The sequence below is a fragment of the Rhea pennata genome, chromosome 3, assembly GCF_028389875.1.
Source record: "Rhea pennata isolate bPtePen1 chromosome 3, bPtePen1.pri, whole genome shotgun sequence".
NCBI lineage: Eukaryota > Metazoa > Chordata > Aves > Rheiformes > Rheidae > Rhea > Rhea pennata.
In genome coordinates this window covers 90,313,094-90,330,525 of record NC_084665.1, presented here as the reverse complement: position 1 = coordinate 90,330,525, position 17,432 = coordinate 90,313,094, and positions in this window count along the sequence as shown.

Below are 17,432 nucleotides of genomic sequence, written 5' to 3'. Positions count from 1 at the left end.
CTGAGACATGGCCGGCCTTGGCCGCTGCGGGTAGCTCAAAAGACACCTCTGGCAAACGGGTCTTTCTCCCTCCAGTAGCGGTTAACGAGTGATGGGTCAAAGAAAGGAAACAACTCCTCAGAGAGGGCAGGGCAAACTGGGAGGGGACCTGTGGAGGGTTGCCATCCGGCCTCCCACGCGGTCCGTGAGGAGCTGCCCTGGGATGGCCAGACTAGAGCAGGGTTGCAGGTGCCACCTTGCAGGAGCGCCAAGCGAGCAGGGAAAGGAGGGAGAGGCAAAGCTGGTGCTGCAGCAGTAGCGACCAGAGAAGCTTGGGTGGAGTAAATGGAGGGCTCGTCCTGGCTGGCGGAGCTCAGAGCTGTGCAGATGGTGCTGGAGCAAGCGGCCTCTGGTGTGTGCGCACACTCAGGCGCTGCCTGGGCCGCTGCCAGCCGGGAGCTAGACAAGTGGGTGCAAAACAACGGCCAAGGAAAAGGTAGAGACGCCAGGGGGAAGCAACCCTGGGAAGAGTTAGCACCTGGCTGAACCAAACAACAGCTGCGATGTGCGTGCCTCCAACCAGCAGGAAAGGGCAAAGGGCAATCTGATGGCTCATCATTTGGCTACAGTTGCTGTGTGGCCCACCTGGGAGGCAGAAGGGCTAGGCAAGCGGTGGCACATATGGTTGGGGCACCACAGGAGTCAGGAGCTATTTCCAGAGGCTGCAAGGAGACGATGGCCTGAGGCAAAAGCGCTGCCCAGACAGGCTGTAGGCTCATGCCATTCTTGCCAAGCACTGGGACAGGAGCCGTCCAAAGGACAAGAGCCTGCCCATCTCAGCACAGGTAGGCTAGTGCAGGACACCTGGCAGCGAGATGATACTGGTGCCTTCAAGTGAATGCCTGGAGGCTGGAAACACCTCCTGGTGGGAGGAGAAATAGTTAGCAAGGTGGGGAACTTGCCCTGCAACAAGTCTAGCAAGTGCAGCCGCTCTCCACCGGTGGTCTGCTCCTTGCAGACCTCTGCTTTGCCTGCGCAGAGAAAGACAACGTGAGCATGGACCCTCTTTGGAGAGGAAGGATGTGCAGACCGGGCATGCTTCCAAAGGAGTATGACGGGCTTTCCACTTACCGCCTTGCTCCTCAAGGAACGGCAGAGCTGGGAGAGGGGAGGGACTGCTAAAACTGCAACTCCACAAGGGTGACTCCCTTAATTCCCCTGAGGGGGGATCCCCACTTAGTGTGGGAAGTGGCAAGTGGGCTGGAGAAGGGGCAGGCGCCAGGGGGAAATCCCCCAGCAAAGGGGTACTGCAGCAGTGCCCATCAATGGCCAGATCAGTGCCGCCGGACCGAAGGGAGGGAGCACTTGTTCCTGGCGCTCTACCTTGCACAGCCTCCCACCTCAGCGCTCCCTGCACAGCCTGCGGCTCTGCAATTGCAGCCCTCGGGACGCAGGGCACAGCCCTGGGCACTTCCTCCACGCCCCGAGGGAGACGCCTCTCTTTGCTCAGCTTTCCCCTCAGCCCTCCGCGGCTCCTTTCTCTGCCTCTCACTCTACTGTAGAAACCTGTGGCTTCACAGCTCACACGCAGCTGGCCACCTGTGTCTGGGCTTTACACACCAGCTCTCTAGCACAGCTGCATCGGAGGTGAGCAAGGAACAGTGAGCAAGGTCATTCATGACCCCTGCAGAGCCCGGCACTCCAAGCAAGACAGGACATTACGTGACACCGTGCTCGAACGCACAGAAACCCAGCAGTTCCAGGCACTAGACGTCATGGCGTTTGGGAAGTCTCTGGGGGTGTGAAAGAGAAGAGCAGTCCCCGCTTCTCTCTAGGTGCCTATGCTGGATGGCCTTAGGGTAAAGCCTGGACACCTGTACAAAGGGCATGGCTTTCTCTCCACGGTCTGCTACTGCTCTGCCTCCCCGCGGCCGCAGAAAGGGCAATTCCTTCCCAGGCTGCAAGGGAAGCGCAGCTGCACAAGCACTGCCCTGCGGGCAGGCAGCTGGGGTGCAAGGTTCATGGACCAGAATTGCAGCCAGCCGTCCTTCCCACACCTTAGGATCCCAAAGAATTGCAAACCTCATAAGGACAGTCGGGCCTTGGAGGTCCCTCTTTCCTTCATTCAGTAATCTCAGAAGACCTTTTCATTATTTGCTGAAGAGAACCTTTGCATGATACCAGGAGTGTCATCCTCCAGAAACCTTAAATGCTTGCAAAGTTTACATTGCTGCTCACAAATCTATGGGGCTCCTAGCGAAACGACCCTCCCTTGCACGAAGTGCTGTGAGAGACTATGAAAACTATAAGTTTTCAAGAGTTTGAAATATTTTTATGCTGTCGCATGCCTTCATTTTTTATTCTGTTCCACTGAACTGAGGGAAGATATAGTGGCACAAAATTTGTATAATGAGGAGATAAAATCGGCTGTTATTCTGAGGAGGAGGAGAGTAAAGAAGTGACAGGCTTGGTTTGTAGCCACCAGTTTACAGCAGCAGGAAAATGCCAATGGATATTAAATGACTAATTATCATATCTTCAACTAAATTAACGTATTAGACTCTGCATATATTTCTGTTGAAAAGAGAGTGATCAGCTTAGTCAAAATATTCTGGAATTATAATGTCACTTCAAATTGTAATTTAAAAAATAATAATTTGGTCAGATTTCATGATCTAAAATTCAAGCCGATTTATCAAATCATTAGTTAAGTTTACTTTTAGGCAGTGATTCTTAACACATAAATCAGCCCTTCTGAGCTCTAAATTTGCTTTTCAGTCGATGGATCTTAACAAACTTGCAGAAGTTTTGGCCTATAGAAGAAAAACAGGCAGATGATCCTTAGCTAAAACTGTCAGAGGAGTTTTATGCTGTGTTGGGCTGCATTGCTTTCCTATGAACACTGGATGTTCATTTGCTGGCAGTGTAGCAACAATCCCACAATACTTTTCCTCTTTCTTATATGTTATGTACCCTGAATATTTTGATATTATTTTTGATGCAAGCTATTTTTGAGAGCCTGATGCATCCCCTCCTACTTCTTTTGAACTCTGTGGAGCAGGATAGTGTCTGGTGATTAAATTCCTTCCAACCAGAGAGGAAGGGTGAGTTTTTGTTGCTCATCTCCCAGTGTTGGCTGCTGTTAGTCTGCATGTATACGTGATAGCTGTCTTCTCAGCGGCTTCTTTCAACACAGCCTGGTTTAATCCTGATGGATGGGAGTGAAACACTGTTTTCTTGAAGCCATTGCACAGGGTGTGTTCTCTCTGCAACTCTTCTGGCACTTCAACTGTCTTGAATGAGCCCAAAGAATAACAATGTTACCTTTGTTGCACCTTAAGAGTATATTTCCCTCCTTGAAATATACTCCTGGTGTGTTTCCTGGTAGTAACTTTTAACAGCTCCATGAAAGCTGATGGGGATTAATTTGGTTCCTGTTTTTACTTCATATAATTTGGACCAGTTAATTGCTTTTGGCATAGCATGCCTGATACCAAATAGTATCCACCTTTGATATCTGGTTAAAAGCCCTCAGCATCCCAGCAGATTGGGATCCCATCCTGGATCAGTAGCACAGAAGTTTTGATCTACTGTTCCCTGCAAGCCTCCATTTGCATGTGCTCCCTCCACCTGTTTTCAGGCTGCATTTAACACCATTTTCTCTTCAGTACTATCTAGTAGAGTATCTAACACTACCTGCAGATCATTCCAGTCAGAGTCCTGAGTCCTAATTATTATTTCAACACCTTAGCTACCTTCTCTGGATCTTCCCTGTAAATTCCTGCTGTCTCCTTCTAGGAGACACATTCTCTCTGCCATTCCAGGAGATTCTGCAAAGTAAAGAATAGATCTACATATGGCAGTTCATCCTACTTCCCTTCCCTGCAGCAAAATAACAAGTCGCAAAATGGTATCATATCACAATATCCCATTCTTTGGCCACTTTTCCTGGCCTTCCAGAGCATACAGTGACCACCAGCAGTTGCAATATTCTATCAGCTGTTTCTTTGTTAGCGGATCACCTCCCATTTGTCACCAACACCTTATAATGCACCCTAAGATTTAAGTCCTTAAAATTCCCCCTTCAGGCAGTGGAACATTGCCCATCATGCAACAACACGCAATGCATGGAGAGGTGGAGGAAAGGAGAGAAAAGAAGGAACAAAAGCAGAGAAAAGACAAAAAGACAGCGTGGCCGCACAATGATACCCCAGTATCTTTAAATCAATCTGCAGACTTCTGCCTGTCAGAATTACCTTCCCTTCCTTTGGGTACCTCTACAGCCTAATCCTACAAGGCTTTCACCACCTCTTATGGACAGGCAACGACCTATCTCAGGATCCTCTTAAAGAAAAGAGCGCCTTCACTCTTCAGGGAACTTGTTCAGAGCTCTACAGTCCAGGGACCGAAGGTTCTCCTCAAGAATCCCTTGGTACCAGCAGGAGGTCCTGCGCTCCCACAGATCCGTTGAGACTCAGAAGCAATTGTCCCACCTGGGTCGCCAGAAAGCTGTTACCAAAACCAGAAATAGAACTCCTGAACACCAATGTAGCGTTAACAAGCAGGCATTCCTTTAATAGGCAGTGGAGACATACAGGATTCTTCCACCTAAAACGGCCCCCAACACTGTAAGTGATTGAGCTTGTATCTGATGCTCCTTATAGATACCCATTACAATTCTCCAAACTGATCTGGATATTCATTGCTTTTCTGGGAAGCTGCTTATATAATTTATCTACCGTCACGCATGTGCAGCCCCAAAAGCCACCCAACGCATTTACCCCATACGCCCGCAACGAGCACCGCTGCGCGGGCAGTACCGACTACCTATCAAAATGGCGTAGGCCAGAGGGAGCCTCGCCTGGCGCCGCCCGCGCCGGGGCAAAATGGTACCCCACGGCCACGAGCGCGGCGGCCACGGCAACTACCCGCCCCACAATGCCTCGCGCTGCGCACCACCGCTTCCGGCGGGCAGCGCCCCGCACCGCCCTCCTGCCACCGCCCCGCGGAAGCGCGAGGCATGCCGGGACTTGTAGTCCGCACCCTCCCTGTCGCGGATGCTGCGGGGCGGCTTGCGCCGGCGGTCCGGCCCCGCGCCACGGCCTGTTACCCCCCTCCCACCTCCTCGTCGACGGCGCGAGTCTCAGCGTCACCTCCAGCCTCAATTACTACCGGGCGCCGCTGAAGAGCGCGCGCGCTAACGGGGGCGAGCCTCCCAAACGGCCGGGCTGCAGAAGCACGGCTGGGCGCCTCTCGCACGCCGCCTGCGCGACCGACGCAAACCACGGCCCCGCCGCCGCCGCCACGTACCGGCCGCCGCCGACTCTCCGCAGGAAAAGTGGGGGCGCCGGGGCGCTCGCTAGCTTTATATGGAGGCGGTGGGCTGGGAACGAGGCTGGCCCCGCCCCGCCTGGCCCCGCCCCTCGGCGCCCGTTGCCCCGCGAGCCGCCGGGCGCGCTCCGCCGTGACCCGGCGCGCGCGGGCCCGCGCACGGGGCGGGCGGCCGTTACCCCGCCCCGCCCCGCCCCACCGCACCCCGCCCGGGCGGGGCTGCGCGGCCCTGGGCGGCGGAGGGAGGCCCTGGGGCGGCGGAGCCGCCTGTGAGGCCCGGAACGCTGACGCGTTTTCCTCCGGGTCCCTCCCCACTCCTAAGGGCCGCGACTGCTTTTCGGTGTGCCCAGAAAAAAAGGGGCGCAGCCTGTGGCCAGCACTGCTCAGCTTCGCTTGGCAGCGCGTAGCTCAGCATCTGCGGACGAATTGCCATTAAATTTGCCCTAGGCCTCTGCTTGCCTAGCCTCACCCTAGAGCCTGGACTCGGGCCTGTCTCGGCCTGAGGGGTTTACACTCAGGGCTGCTGGGGGGTCAGGCTGCTCTGCCTGTGAGGGGCAGGAGTGCGAGGGCTAAAGGGGAAGAAGAGAGCGCTAGAGCCTGGTGTTTGATCCAGGTGCTGTTTACACATTTTGCATTAAAGGATCTTTTCATAAAATGCATAGTTAACAAGTAAAGACAAGAACCTAATACAACTTTGCCTCCTAAACTTAAATATTTTTCATTGAACGCTTGTTTGCTATGGCTGTCTTTTGATATTCTTTCTTAGGCATCCAACTTGTTAACTTTTTATTCCATAGCTCTGCCTAAGTGTTTCAACTGTCCTTTGTCTCTACTTGGATCTTTCTGAAACTTTGCCACATGCATGCACTTTCTCTTTCTGGAAACAGCATGCAATGCTCTGTGATACTCCAAGTCATCAGGGCTGAAAAATTTTCTCTTCCCCACAGCTGACAGAAAGCTTTCCTGAATGCTTATTATTTCTTTCTGCTATTTTCACTCTAAAAAGTCTAAGGATACAGTTCCACAGCAGACTGTGGAGTGGGCTGCCCCAATCCTGACACATCTTTAGCCATCACAGCACTACTAGAAGTTGTACAACTGTAGAGTTACAGACAGAAAGCCAGTTAGTTTTCAGTTGAATCAGCTTCCTGTGCATGTGTGGAAGTGCTAGTGAAAGCAATGGGAACAGGAATCCAGGCTGTGTAGGAGAGACAGCATCACTACAGCCCAGACGACATTTAAACTGCTGTGGAACTGCATCCTGAATTCCAATAATCTATATGCATGTTCTCTGTAATTGCTTAGAGTCTGTAACTTTATTTCCCACCTTATGGCTGAGAGTTTTATCATAGAATCAGTAAGGTTGGAAGAGACCTCTGGAGATTTAGTTCAACCCCCCTGCTCAGCAGGGTCACCTAGAGCACGTTAGACAGGGTTGCATCCAGGCGGGCCTTGAATATCTCCAGAGAAGGAGACTCCACAAGCTCTCTGGGCAACCTGTGCCAGGGCTCCGTCACTCTCACAGGGAAGAAATTCTCCCTCACGCTCAGGCAGAACTTCCTGTGGCTCAGTTTGTGCCCATTGCCTCTTGTCCTGTCACATGGGACAACTGAAAAGAGTTTGTCCTTGTCCCCTTGACACCCTCCCTTCAGATAATTATTGAGTATATCATTCCATTTAGTAGGGGAAAATAGAGAAAAAAAGAGGGAAGAAGAGTTCAAAGAATTGTATTGGCAACGACTTGTTAAGAGCACTACAAGAACTGGTGGTCCAGAAATACAGATGACCTTTCAACAGAAGAGAGTCTTACCCATTCGGAGCAGGTAAAGAAAGTCTGGGAAATGATGTTTTACAATAGTAACATATCCAGTAATTTTATTCCTAAAGTTATTAAGATTAATGCTACCAAGAAAACTAAATAGTTGACAAAAAAAAAAATCTAACTTGTTTTCTTCTGAGGTCGGTGAGTGAAATGCTACTCTTCTTTTTCTCTGTCCTTTTATTCTTCCACATCCGTTCTACCTGAGATCATCCTCTTGCCTATGAGCAGAGTGGTCCAAATGGCAGAGTACAAGCTATAGACAGTCTACCACCTCTTCTGCTTTAATCTGGGGCATCAGGAAAATGATCTATGTGCTACCTTTTGGTCTAAGTGCCTCCCACCTGCACTTGTTGAAACTGCTATTTCTGTATGAGAGGAGAGTGTGAAGCTAGAAGCATCAAGGAATAGTTGCTAGTGCCTTAGGTAAGCCTCAGCAGAGGAACTTGCACTGAAGAAAGTACTTAGGCGGTTAGGAAGGTCCCAAAACTGACATTTGCCACACAGCATGGGAAATACAAAACCACTCTTCCGTAGTGACCACAGGGTTAAAGAAAAGCAAAATAATTGCAGCACTTAACTATGACTTGTTTGTCCTTAAGGAAAGGAGGCAGCTCCTTACTGTTCCTTTCCTAAATGCTAAATAATTACGCTTTTTCTACAGCACTCTGTGAGAACTTTAAAATATGTTACTTTCTTGAAGAAAGCAATTTATTTTCTGGGGGAAAATAAAGAGACTCATAGTTTAAGCCCAAAGTATATTATATAAAGCACAAATTAGAACTATTTTAGCTAGCTATTGATAATAAGAATAGCCTATAAATAATGAGATGACTAAGGGCCTGTCCAGAGTTGGGGGATACTGCTCAGCATTGTGAGCTTCGCAGATGAAACATGGGCATGCGCTTACTGAAGGGAATCTTATATCTTGCAAAGCTACTCCATAACAGCTTTCGTGATTTAGCAAAAGAAACTTCTCCTCTTCTAAGTCCTGCTAGATTTGATGGTACTGGTCCACTAGCCGTGCCTGAATGAACATTGCACACAAACATTTCAGCCCCAAAGTGCCTCATATTTCTCAGCATCACCTAAGTCCACTAGCTCTGGACAAGCTTGTGGGTCAAATGAAGTACAGCTTTATTGTAGATAGAAAATAAGACTGAGTTCCTGAATTGCAAGGCTAAAAAAAAAAATAACCAAAGGAAATTAAAACATGCACCACATTCCAGAGTGTATTTTAAAATACTGTTCTTTCAGTGCCTTTTTTTTTTTTTTTTTTTTTTTTTTTGCCTCGACGCTTCTACATCTTTAAGCTATGTCCCAGGTGTTAGGGTGAGGGTGTAACCTATACAGAAATACTTCATCCTCAAACTCTTCCTGGAGACAGTTCTCACTAAGGCTAGTGTGAAGCATAAAGCTGGCTGCCACCAGGCAACATGCTAACCTGCTGTTAGTTTTCAGATGAATTGCTTTGTAATTTGGCTTGCCACACAGCTGCATGTTTATGCACAGTGGAAGTGCTGGTAGAAAAGAGTGCTGGGTGTAAGATGCTGGGAGGATACTGGATTGCCTCTTTTGAGGCTTGCACAAATTTAGACCACTGTAAAGCAACCACAGTCGGAAAGGCTGGTATTTGGTTTGCCTCGAGGACTTTTCAGCTCCAGGCAACACTTTCCAAGTTCTTCTCTTTCTTTTTTTCCTTTTAAATTTCTCTTTTTATTCCTGTTCTTTTTCCTTCTTCTGCTCTTTCTCTTTTTTCTCTCTCTCTCCTCCCTCTTCGCCTTTCTTCGCATTTTAAACCTGGCTTCCTGTCTCTTCTCCAATGGCATTGAAACTTTGATGACTCACATCTCTTGGTTTAGTTTGGGGTTGTTACTGGTGCATCCTTTGGGATGCTGAGTTCCCCTCCCATCTCATCTTCCAAGCAGGAAATCTATTGTATACAGCTTTAATTTCTTCCTTCTTAGAACGGATGATACTCATTGTAAAATCATAAAATGCATCATAGAACGCATCAACAGTGAAACAATTTTGTTTAGCTTGTGGTTTCGATCCTATTCTTAACTTTTATGGAGACCAGAGTCTTTTACTTATACCTCTCAAATGTATCTTTTCTAATTTTTAGCCACTTCAGTGTTACAGAAAAACAAACACATTTTTGTTTATGATAAATGAGATCATAAAAACATGAGAATGGCTGTACAGGGTCAGACCGTAAGTCTATCTCCCCCAGTATTCTGCCTCCAGCTGTAGCTGAAAGTGAACGCCTAGGGAGGGATGTAGGAATAGAACAAGCATGTAGTGATCCTTCCTCTGAATATTCTCGCAGCCTTCAGGAATATAAAACTCAGGGACCTTTTAGAGATGTTTTTGTGAATGTAACAACCATCAATTAATTTGTCATCGGTAAATATGCCAAGGCTACCCTGAAATTTTATCATCCACAATGCACATGGCAAGGAGTTCCACAGCTTAATTGGCACTGTGGGAAAAAACATCTCCTTTGGTTTGCTTTGTATCAGTTGTCAATGGCTTATTGCATAGTTTTAGAAGAAACAGTGGACAGTCCATCCCTGTGCAGCCATTTCCTTCTACCAGTGATTTTATAATCCCCATGAAAACTTTCCCCCCACCCTTGTCTCTTCCAGGCTGAAAAATTCTTGTTTACTTAGTTGTTCCTCACGTGGGAGTCAATTCTTACCTCTGACCTTACTCTCACTGCCCTTCTATAAACTTTTCTTTATGAGATGAAGGTCCTAAAGTAATGCAAGAAACAGCCTGTATTCAAGAAGCCACCACAATATGTGTTTATACAATAACATAATGATGTTCTCTATTTTCTTCTCTGTTTCCCAGCCATTCCAAAGCTTTGGTTTATTTTTTTGATTATTACTGTGCATGGAGCTGACATTTCTATAGAACTATCCATCATAGCCACAAGATCTCACTTCTGAACAATAAAGGTCAGAGCCCTTCATTTTGTATTTGACATTATGATTGTTTTTTTAATGAGCAATACTTTATATTGATGCATATTGAATGTCATGTATTGCTGTTATGTCCACTCAAATTTTAAGCTCCTTCTGCAGCTCTTCTCCAGCCATGAATAATCAAGTAATTGTTTTCTTTCTACCCTGGCAGGCTTCCTATACCCTGAAAAGGGATACATTATTGTATAGTGGCATTTACTTTATTCTGGTATTAACGTTTTTACATTTGTTGGCCCTTTTGCCATTTTTCAAGTCTTTCTTGACTGGTGATTTTATGCCTTCAAGATAGTGTTCTCAGATTGTCTTCATACTACTTGTGAGTATTTAATGCTTAGGTGTTCTTCTTTGTTTCGTTTTTAATAAGCATCTTCATTTTTATTCAGCTCCCCTATTTGAGATTGAGTACATCTGTGGTGGATATTTGTTTTTTGTTTCTTCTGCAAAGATAGAGTATCTAAATATACAGTGGTCGTTGATACAGACCTATTTGGTTTATTGTCGTAATCTAATCAGTTTATATATGGTAAAGCTTAATTAAGTTTCATGCAACAAAAAAACCTTGAAGTAGTTTTAGTTACTTAAAAGAAGCAATTACAGCTGGCATATTATGACAAGCAAACTAATTCATATAAAGAATTTTAAGTTACATTAGCTATTTTTCTCTGTTTACCAGGATAAGTTTCTGCGATCTCTCGAGGAATGCATTATCATAACTATTTTATTGTTTAACAGGAGAAGCTATCGTTATCTTGAACTACAGTAGCATTTCAGTATCCCCCAAAATACTTATGAGGAAAATCTCAATTTGAGTCGTTGTTAATGCTTGGGAATGCTTTTTCTTTTGGCTCATTCTAGAGAGGTTGGATGAGCAGGCTCAGATGAAATGAAAGCATTGAAGTGGGAGTACTGGTAAAAGATGGAAGCAGAGCAAGCTCTGCTATTTAGTATTCTCATTGTTCAGGGGCACAGCTAAGTTTAATAACATTTGCAGTCACTTCATTTATTAATGTAATATCTTCACATATAGTCCTTTCTCTCACAATATTCCATTTGGTAGTGCATATACAAAAAGACAGTTAAGTCTGTGTGCTCCTGAACATCATAAAACTCTGTGTTTTAAAGTATGTCTTGGACATAGTGCATTTTCTGTGGTAGCCTATTAGATTGTTCAGCATCTTACAGAAGTTCAAATTAACTTCAGTAGTACCAGAAAAGGCAACAAACCTTTTCTTAATAATTATTTGATAGATGACTGTCGTAAGTAGGGAAAATACTTAAAATCTGCTGAATAGGTCATACTTTTTCAAATACAAATATTTGTGCCTGAAATATTTTGTTGTGGCAATGATATTGAGACCTGCAATTAAGTAGCTATGTTGTTGAAAATTTCCTGTAGGAAACTTATGTTTATCCACAACACATTTGCTAACAAACGTCTTAAGTAAGCATGGCCATAAGGATAGGCAAATGTTCTCTATAAATGATTTTCCAGTTATACATATTTTCCTTAATTAGATTGAAGCAACTTTACCTTGTCCTTAATCTACCGTTGAAGACGGCAGATATTTATGGAAAAAAATAATTTCAAATAATATTCTTAGAAAACTCTGTATTAAAACAATTTATAATTTTATGAACAAGAAGAGAAAGCCAAATAGGGAAAAAAGGATTCTCTCTCATATAGCTTTAAGAAGTTCAGTGTCAAACTCACTTTAAGTAGGAAAAACTTCTGTCCATTCCTTAATAAGAGGCTGTATCTCATTCTTACAGAAGACAAACTTGCTGAATATTTGATTTTTTAACCAACACTGTTCTTAAGATTGCATTTTTCATAGGTTTGCTTACAGTTATAATTAAAATATAATTACACCCTATACAAAATCAGGAAAAACAACATATTTTCAACTTTCAATAATGAAGTACTGTGTGAACTGTTACAACAAAACAGAGGTTTTAAAACTGCATTCCAGCATCTGGAATTGAATCTGGATATGATAAGCACAGATCTCTGGGTAAGAAAGAGGCACTGTCTTTGAAGCAGAGATTTCCTATAACCTTCTTTAACTAGATGGAGTGCTTCATTTGATAAAGGCAGAAAACAAAATATACATACAGATTATTCTATCCATAGCATGCATATAAAAGTGCATACATTTTTTTTTAAATAGTAAAAGATGTAGGAAAAAGTATCAGCATTATCTACAATGTTAATATATTAATTTTAATAGGTTTAATTTTGCATCTGGTTTCACTTTGTACCATGCACAGGTCTTCCCGTGGAGTAACTTGGGTAGACATAAGTATTTTTTAAATCTTTTTTTATTCTAGATATTTTATTTCTTGGTTGTTTTGGTCTTACAAGTAAGCAACAGGATAGTGTTTTAGCAGGCTTTATGAATGTTATTTTGCTCTTAGCAGCTCAGTTCTTCACATACAGGGAGAGATCAAGCTCCTTCTATAGGAAGGAGCTATGAAAAAAATACACATTTTAACTTTATAGCTAAGTAGATCTTATAAGTTGCTGCAGAAAAAAGTGGCTTTGTGCTCCCCTCCTCCCCTGTCACCACTATGGGTTAATGATCATGCTGCTACATGACAACTATCTAGTGTGATAGAGAACAATTAACTTTTTTGTAGCTTTAGTTTTCAGCCAGGTAAGCCACCTGAACTGACTCGTATTGTGACCATGTAACCACTAGATTTAACGGAAGAGAAGTGAAGGGAGTGAGGAAGCGTTGAGCAGAGTGACCTCCTTGACAGCAGCTAATACTTAGGCAGCTTTAAATGTGATGTGAAGCCTTACGCTCACACCTTCCAAAACACAATGTAGCACCTATTTGACTGTGCCTGAATACAAGATTTCTACCATCAAAATAATATTTGGGGTTTAAGAATATGTTTACCTCCTGTGTTCTACTATTTACTCTTGTACTGAAAGAGAAATTGTAAGTATCTGAATACAATTGAATTGTTTGGATATGGGCAGTTGATACAAAGAGTAGCCCTTTGACTGGCCCTGCTTAAGAGCAAGAAAATTGTGATACTCTGCCCTAGGATAAGTAGGATTAGTCTGTCTTATGTTTGGAGGTATTTGCAAAGATCAGAAAAAGGATGGCAGCATAGTTAATCCTATTATCATAGTAACATTCCTTAAAAAACATAAATCAGTCACTAGAGTTGTTCCTTCAAAGGAAGTCACTGAGGCTCTCTAGGCAACAAGCAGGAAGTCCTGGGCATTTCAAAAGTTGCACAGTCTGTGGTCAATGGAATAGGACAAGGCCATCCTGTTTTCTGACCCTCAGTTCTGCATATATCGTGTAGAGAAAATGTGCCGCTCTGCCACTCCTTGTCAGCTCAGAGAACACGCTCTTCCTGTCTACAGAAGATGCAGTTAATAGATAGATGTGATTTAGGTGATGTGGTTCAATACCTGTGAGAAGGAAGCAATTGCCTGGCCAGAAGCAGTGTCCTGTGAGTAAGCAGTTTTTCTAAATTCAGGGTCTGTGCAGAGCAGAGAAGTGATGTGAAGCTTGAGCTCAAGGCTGTTATAGATATGAGTCCCCTTAATCTCTAATTGTTGCCAGAGTCTCCAAGCTCACTCTGCTCCCATGAGCATCCCTGGGGATCCCCAAGCCAGGCCCCTCTTGGGGGTTAAGAATAGATGACCAGGGGACAGACTCGCTGATATTCTCTATTCCTTCTCAGCAAACAATGTTGGAGGAGTTTTCACAGACTGCTGATGATCTCAGAACAGAAGCACGTCTGGAGAAGCACAAGTAGTAAGACCTGGGTGGAGGTCTGCAGTATTTTTCCAGATATAAAAAGGCATGGCCACTAGCTGGTCTTGGGAAAGACAAGCATTCTCCTCCCAGCTGGCAGCCTGGTGTTGACTAGAGGAGTTCAGGATGTCAGATGTGCAGATGGAGAATGTCCCTGGTAGTCCCTGGCACAATGCAAAGTAGTAATACTTGCTACAGTGCAGCTGACCGTTCCTGTGGGGAGCTGGCACAGTTGCCAGAATGACTGTGTGGTTCTGGCAAGTGCAGGATGCCATACACTGGATTTGTGTTCAAGTTGAAAAGGGCCAGTTGCATATAGGCATGTTGAGACTTGCTGTGCTCCTTAGAGGTATCATACCCTTGCTAGGGGATCAAGTTTCTTCCTTGTCAAGAACTCCATACCACAGTGCATGGGACACTTGCTACCAGTGGCAGGAGCACGTACATTCTCATATCATTCTCCTCATTCCTCCCAACTATCTATGGGAGATACCATCCTAGGTGTTCATGTAGGCATCCTTCTGTGTTTTGATCTTGATGTGCCCTCTTCTGACTGTGGGCATCCCACTTATCCCATGGCAATTCCTTACATATTATACCTATAGGGAAGAGAGTCCTCCAGCCATTTTTTCTCGATGTGTTGGCTACAGGGCCAAGTGGTACAAAGGCCACTGATACATGGACTCAGTGTGATATGGCCTTTCTGTTGGATTTAATAGAAACAGAGGATATAAAACATGTGAAGCAATCTTCTGTTTTTCTAAAACAACAGAAAAGCTAAGAGGATTTCAGAAGTTACCACAGTATGCCAGAAGTTGTCACCTGCACTAAAAAAATCCTTTGATGATAGTATTCTATTTTATAAAAATGGAAAAGAAACTTCATTATCATTATTGCAGTGGGAAGCTCATCAGAATGCGATGGCGGTGTTACCTTAAATATTAGATAATCTACTTGAAATGATGCTAGTTCATTGTGCCAGCACAGCATTTATAACCACTGTTTTGTCACATTTCTTTTTCCTGAAAAATAAGTGATATATGTGGGTTAGTCAAGCATACACTTACTCTTGCATGTATAGATATGAAGAGAGGAGTGGATCTCTTCAGGAAATGTTAGTTCATTTTGCTTCAAGATCATGCAGATTTTAGCATAATTAAACAGTTTCCACTGCAATGGGAACATGACACAGCTTGTCTGTAGGATCAGTCTCTCACATACAGTAAGGGATAAAACAAGATAGCTTCACCATAACTAATACATACCATATTAGGGATGTCCAAGCTTTGGAAGGCTTTATCTAGCATATCTTACTGGTTGTGGGCAGAAGCAGCCTGAGAAATTACGTATGTCCTGCTGTTCCGGGATGCCTGAGGGTCCAGCTCAACCTTTCGCTCTTCTCCCCACCTCAAGTTACTGCAGACCAAACTTGGATCCGCAATAACTTGTTCTTATTTGAGCTCACATTTCTGCAACAGAGGCACAACACACCTCTGAGGCACTGGGAGGGAACAGCATGCACCGAGGCGGCTTGTGGCTCTTGCCCGTGTTCTTCCACACCCTGCGTGGGAGGGGACAGTGGGCCTGCACACAATGTGAAGTTTCTGAAGGCTGGAACAGAAGAGAAGAAGAAGTGTGCTGTAAGAAGCTGCATGAGAAGACATGAGGCTGAAGTCTTGTTTGAATTCATAAGCAATCTAGCTGGAACACTGATCAGGCATTTAGATCTGACCTCTAATGAGCAGTGGATACCCATGTTCAATACAGAAATAGGTAATTTCCCCACTTTGTAATTTTGAATAGGATGACCATGCAGATCATTATTATTTAAACACAAGAGGGCACTCCCATCTTACTTTTAAATGACTGTCACATTTGAAAAGGTGAGTTCTTGATGGAATAGTATAGAATTGCAGCTACTCTTCTGTGCACACTCTGATAATAGAGTGAATACTATGGATTTGTAAGCATTTATATATCATATTTTAAGAAATGTGATCTTTAAGAAGTTTGATCCCTTCTCCAAAACAGCATAAACGAAGAAGAAATGGAAATTAATTCTTGATGTCTGAAGTAAAAAACAAAATACTTATGCTTTTATGGTAACCAGAGCTGCACTAAAAATACGTAAACTGGAGGATTCAAGACTGATTTCTAGGATTTCAAGTACATTATCGTGTGGAAACAGAGACTGTTTCTTTTGTTTGTCATAGAAAATTCATTAGGAAGAATTATGAAAAGGAGTAGTGAGGTTTGAAATTGTTGTGCTTGCCAACACGTGCATATTTTGAAATAGCATGTCAGTGCTCCTTTCACACAAGTTCCACTTACCCTTCCACATGCTCTTGTTTGCCTGCTCTGTTGTACTATAAATACTGTACACACTCTAATCAGATACATAAGTAAGTTTTAAGTTTACCCAAGAGCCACTCAGCTATTGGGATCTGGAGTTTCATATGATCACATACAGAGATTTTAGCAGCTTTTCTGCACATTTTACAGATCAGAAACAGAAAAAAAATCACCCTTTTTTTTTTAAGGAACATAAACCTTTAATAACCTAGTATTATAAAATCCAGCATGCTATTTTTTTTCAGGTTACATGTTTAAATCTTAATTTTGGGTGAAATATAGCTCTTTTCTTCAAGAGAGTAATTTTGCATGGTCTAAAGTTTCTGAATGGTGAAACAAATTTTAACTGCACTTTTAGCCTATTCGCCTTTTTTCTGTAAGGTGTTTTTCCATCACATTTTTGTGTGAATGCGAAACACTTTTGGCTTTCCCTTAGCGGTTTCTTCACTATGAAATCTGTTTCAGTCTCTATATGAGGCCACATATTTTTTTATAGCAGCAGTGTAATAAAAAATCAGATGGGAGGAGGAAGGCCTGGCAATCTTGAAAGGGAGACTACGAGAGTTTCACCTGTGAATCTCTGTCCTCTGTGCTTGGTGATCTTCCCTCACACTTCTTACCACAGACTAGCTGGCTCTTCTAGCCTCTTACTACAGAACCTAGACTATTATTCTACTTAAATTCACCTAAATGTCTAGCACAATTGTCTTCGCACTCAAGAGTACAAAATTTATCCTGGAGTTGTCCAGTCCTTTCCTACCCTTGTTATTACTCCAACCCCTCTCTGCCCCATTCTACCATTTTTTCCTCTATCTATATATACCATGGAGCCCCAGCCGTGAATTTCCTGTCCTCTGTCAACTTCCAACCCTACTTTTCCTGTTGTCCCAACACTAAGTTACCGTATTTTCAATAGCAAAAAGAAAACGAGTACAGGAGCAGACAAACTATATCTCCAGTCTTTTGATCATTATGAACTTAATCACCAGTTTCTTAAACAACTCTCCCTTTGGTCAATAGATTGATGTTTCTCTTTCACAATATTTTCCATTTAGGATGCCAAAAAGAAGAAAGATCAACATGATTTACAGCAAATTACTTGAGAGCACTTTTGGGAGAATTCTAGGGAGGTAAAAGTACTAAAATAAGAAATATTAAGAGTGGTTGTGTGCTGGCAGTAAA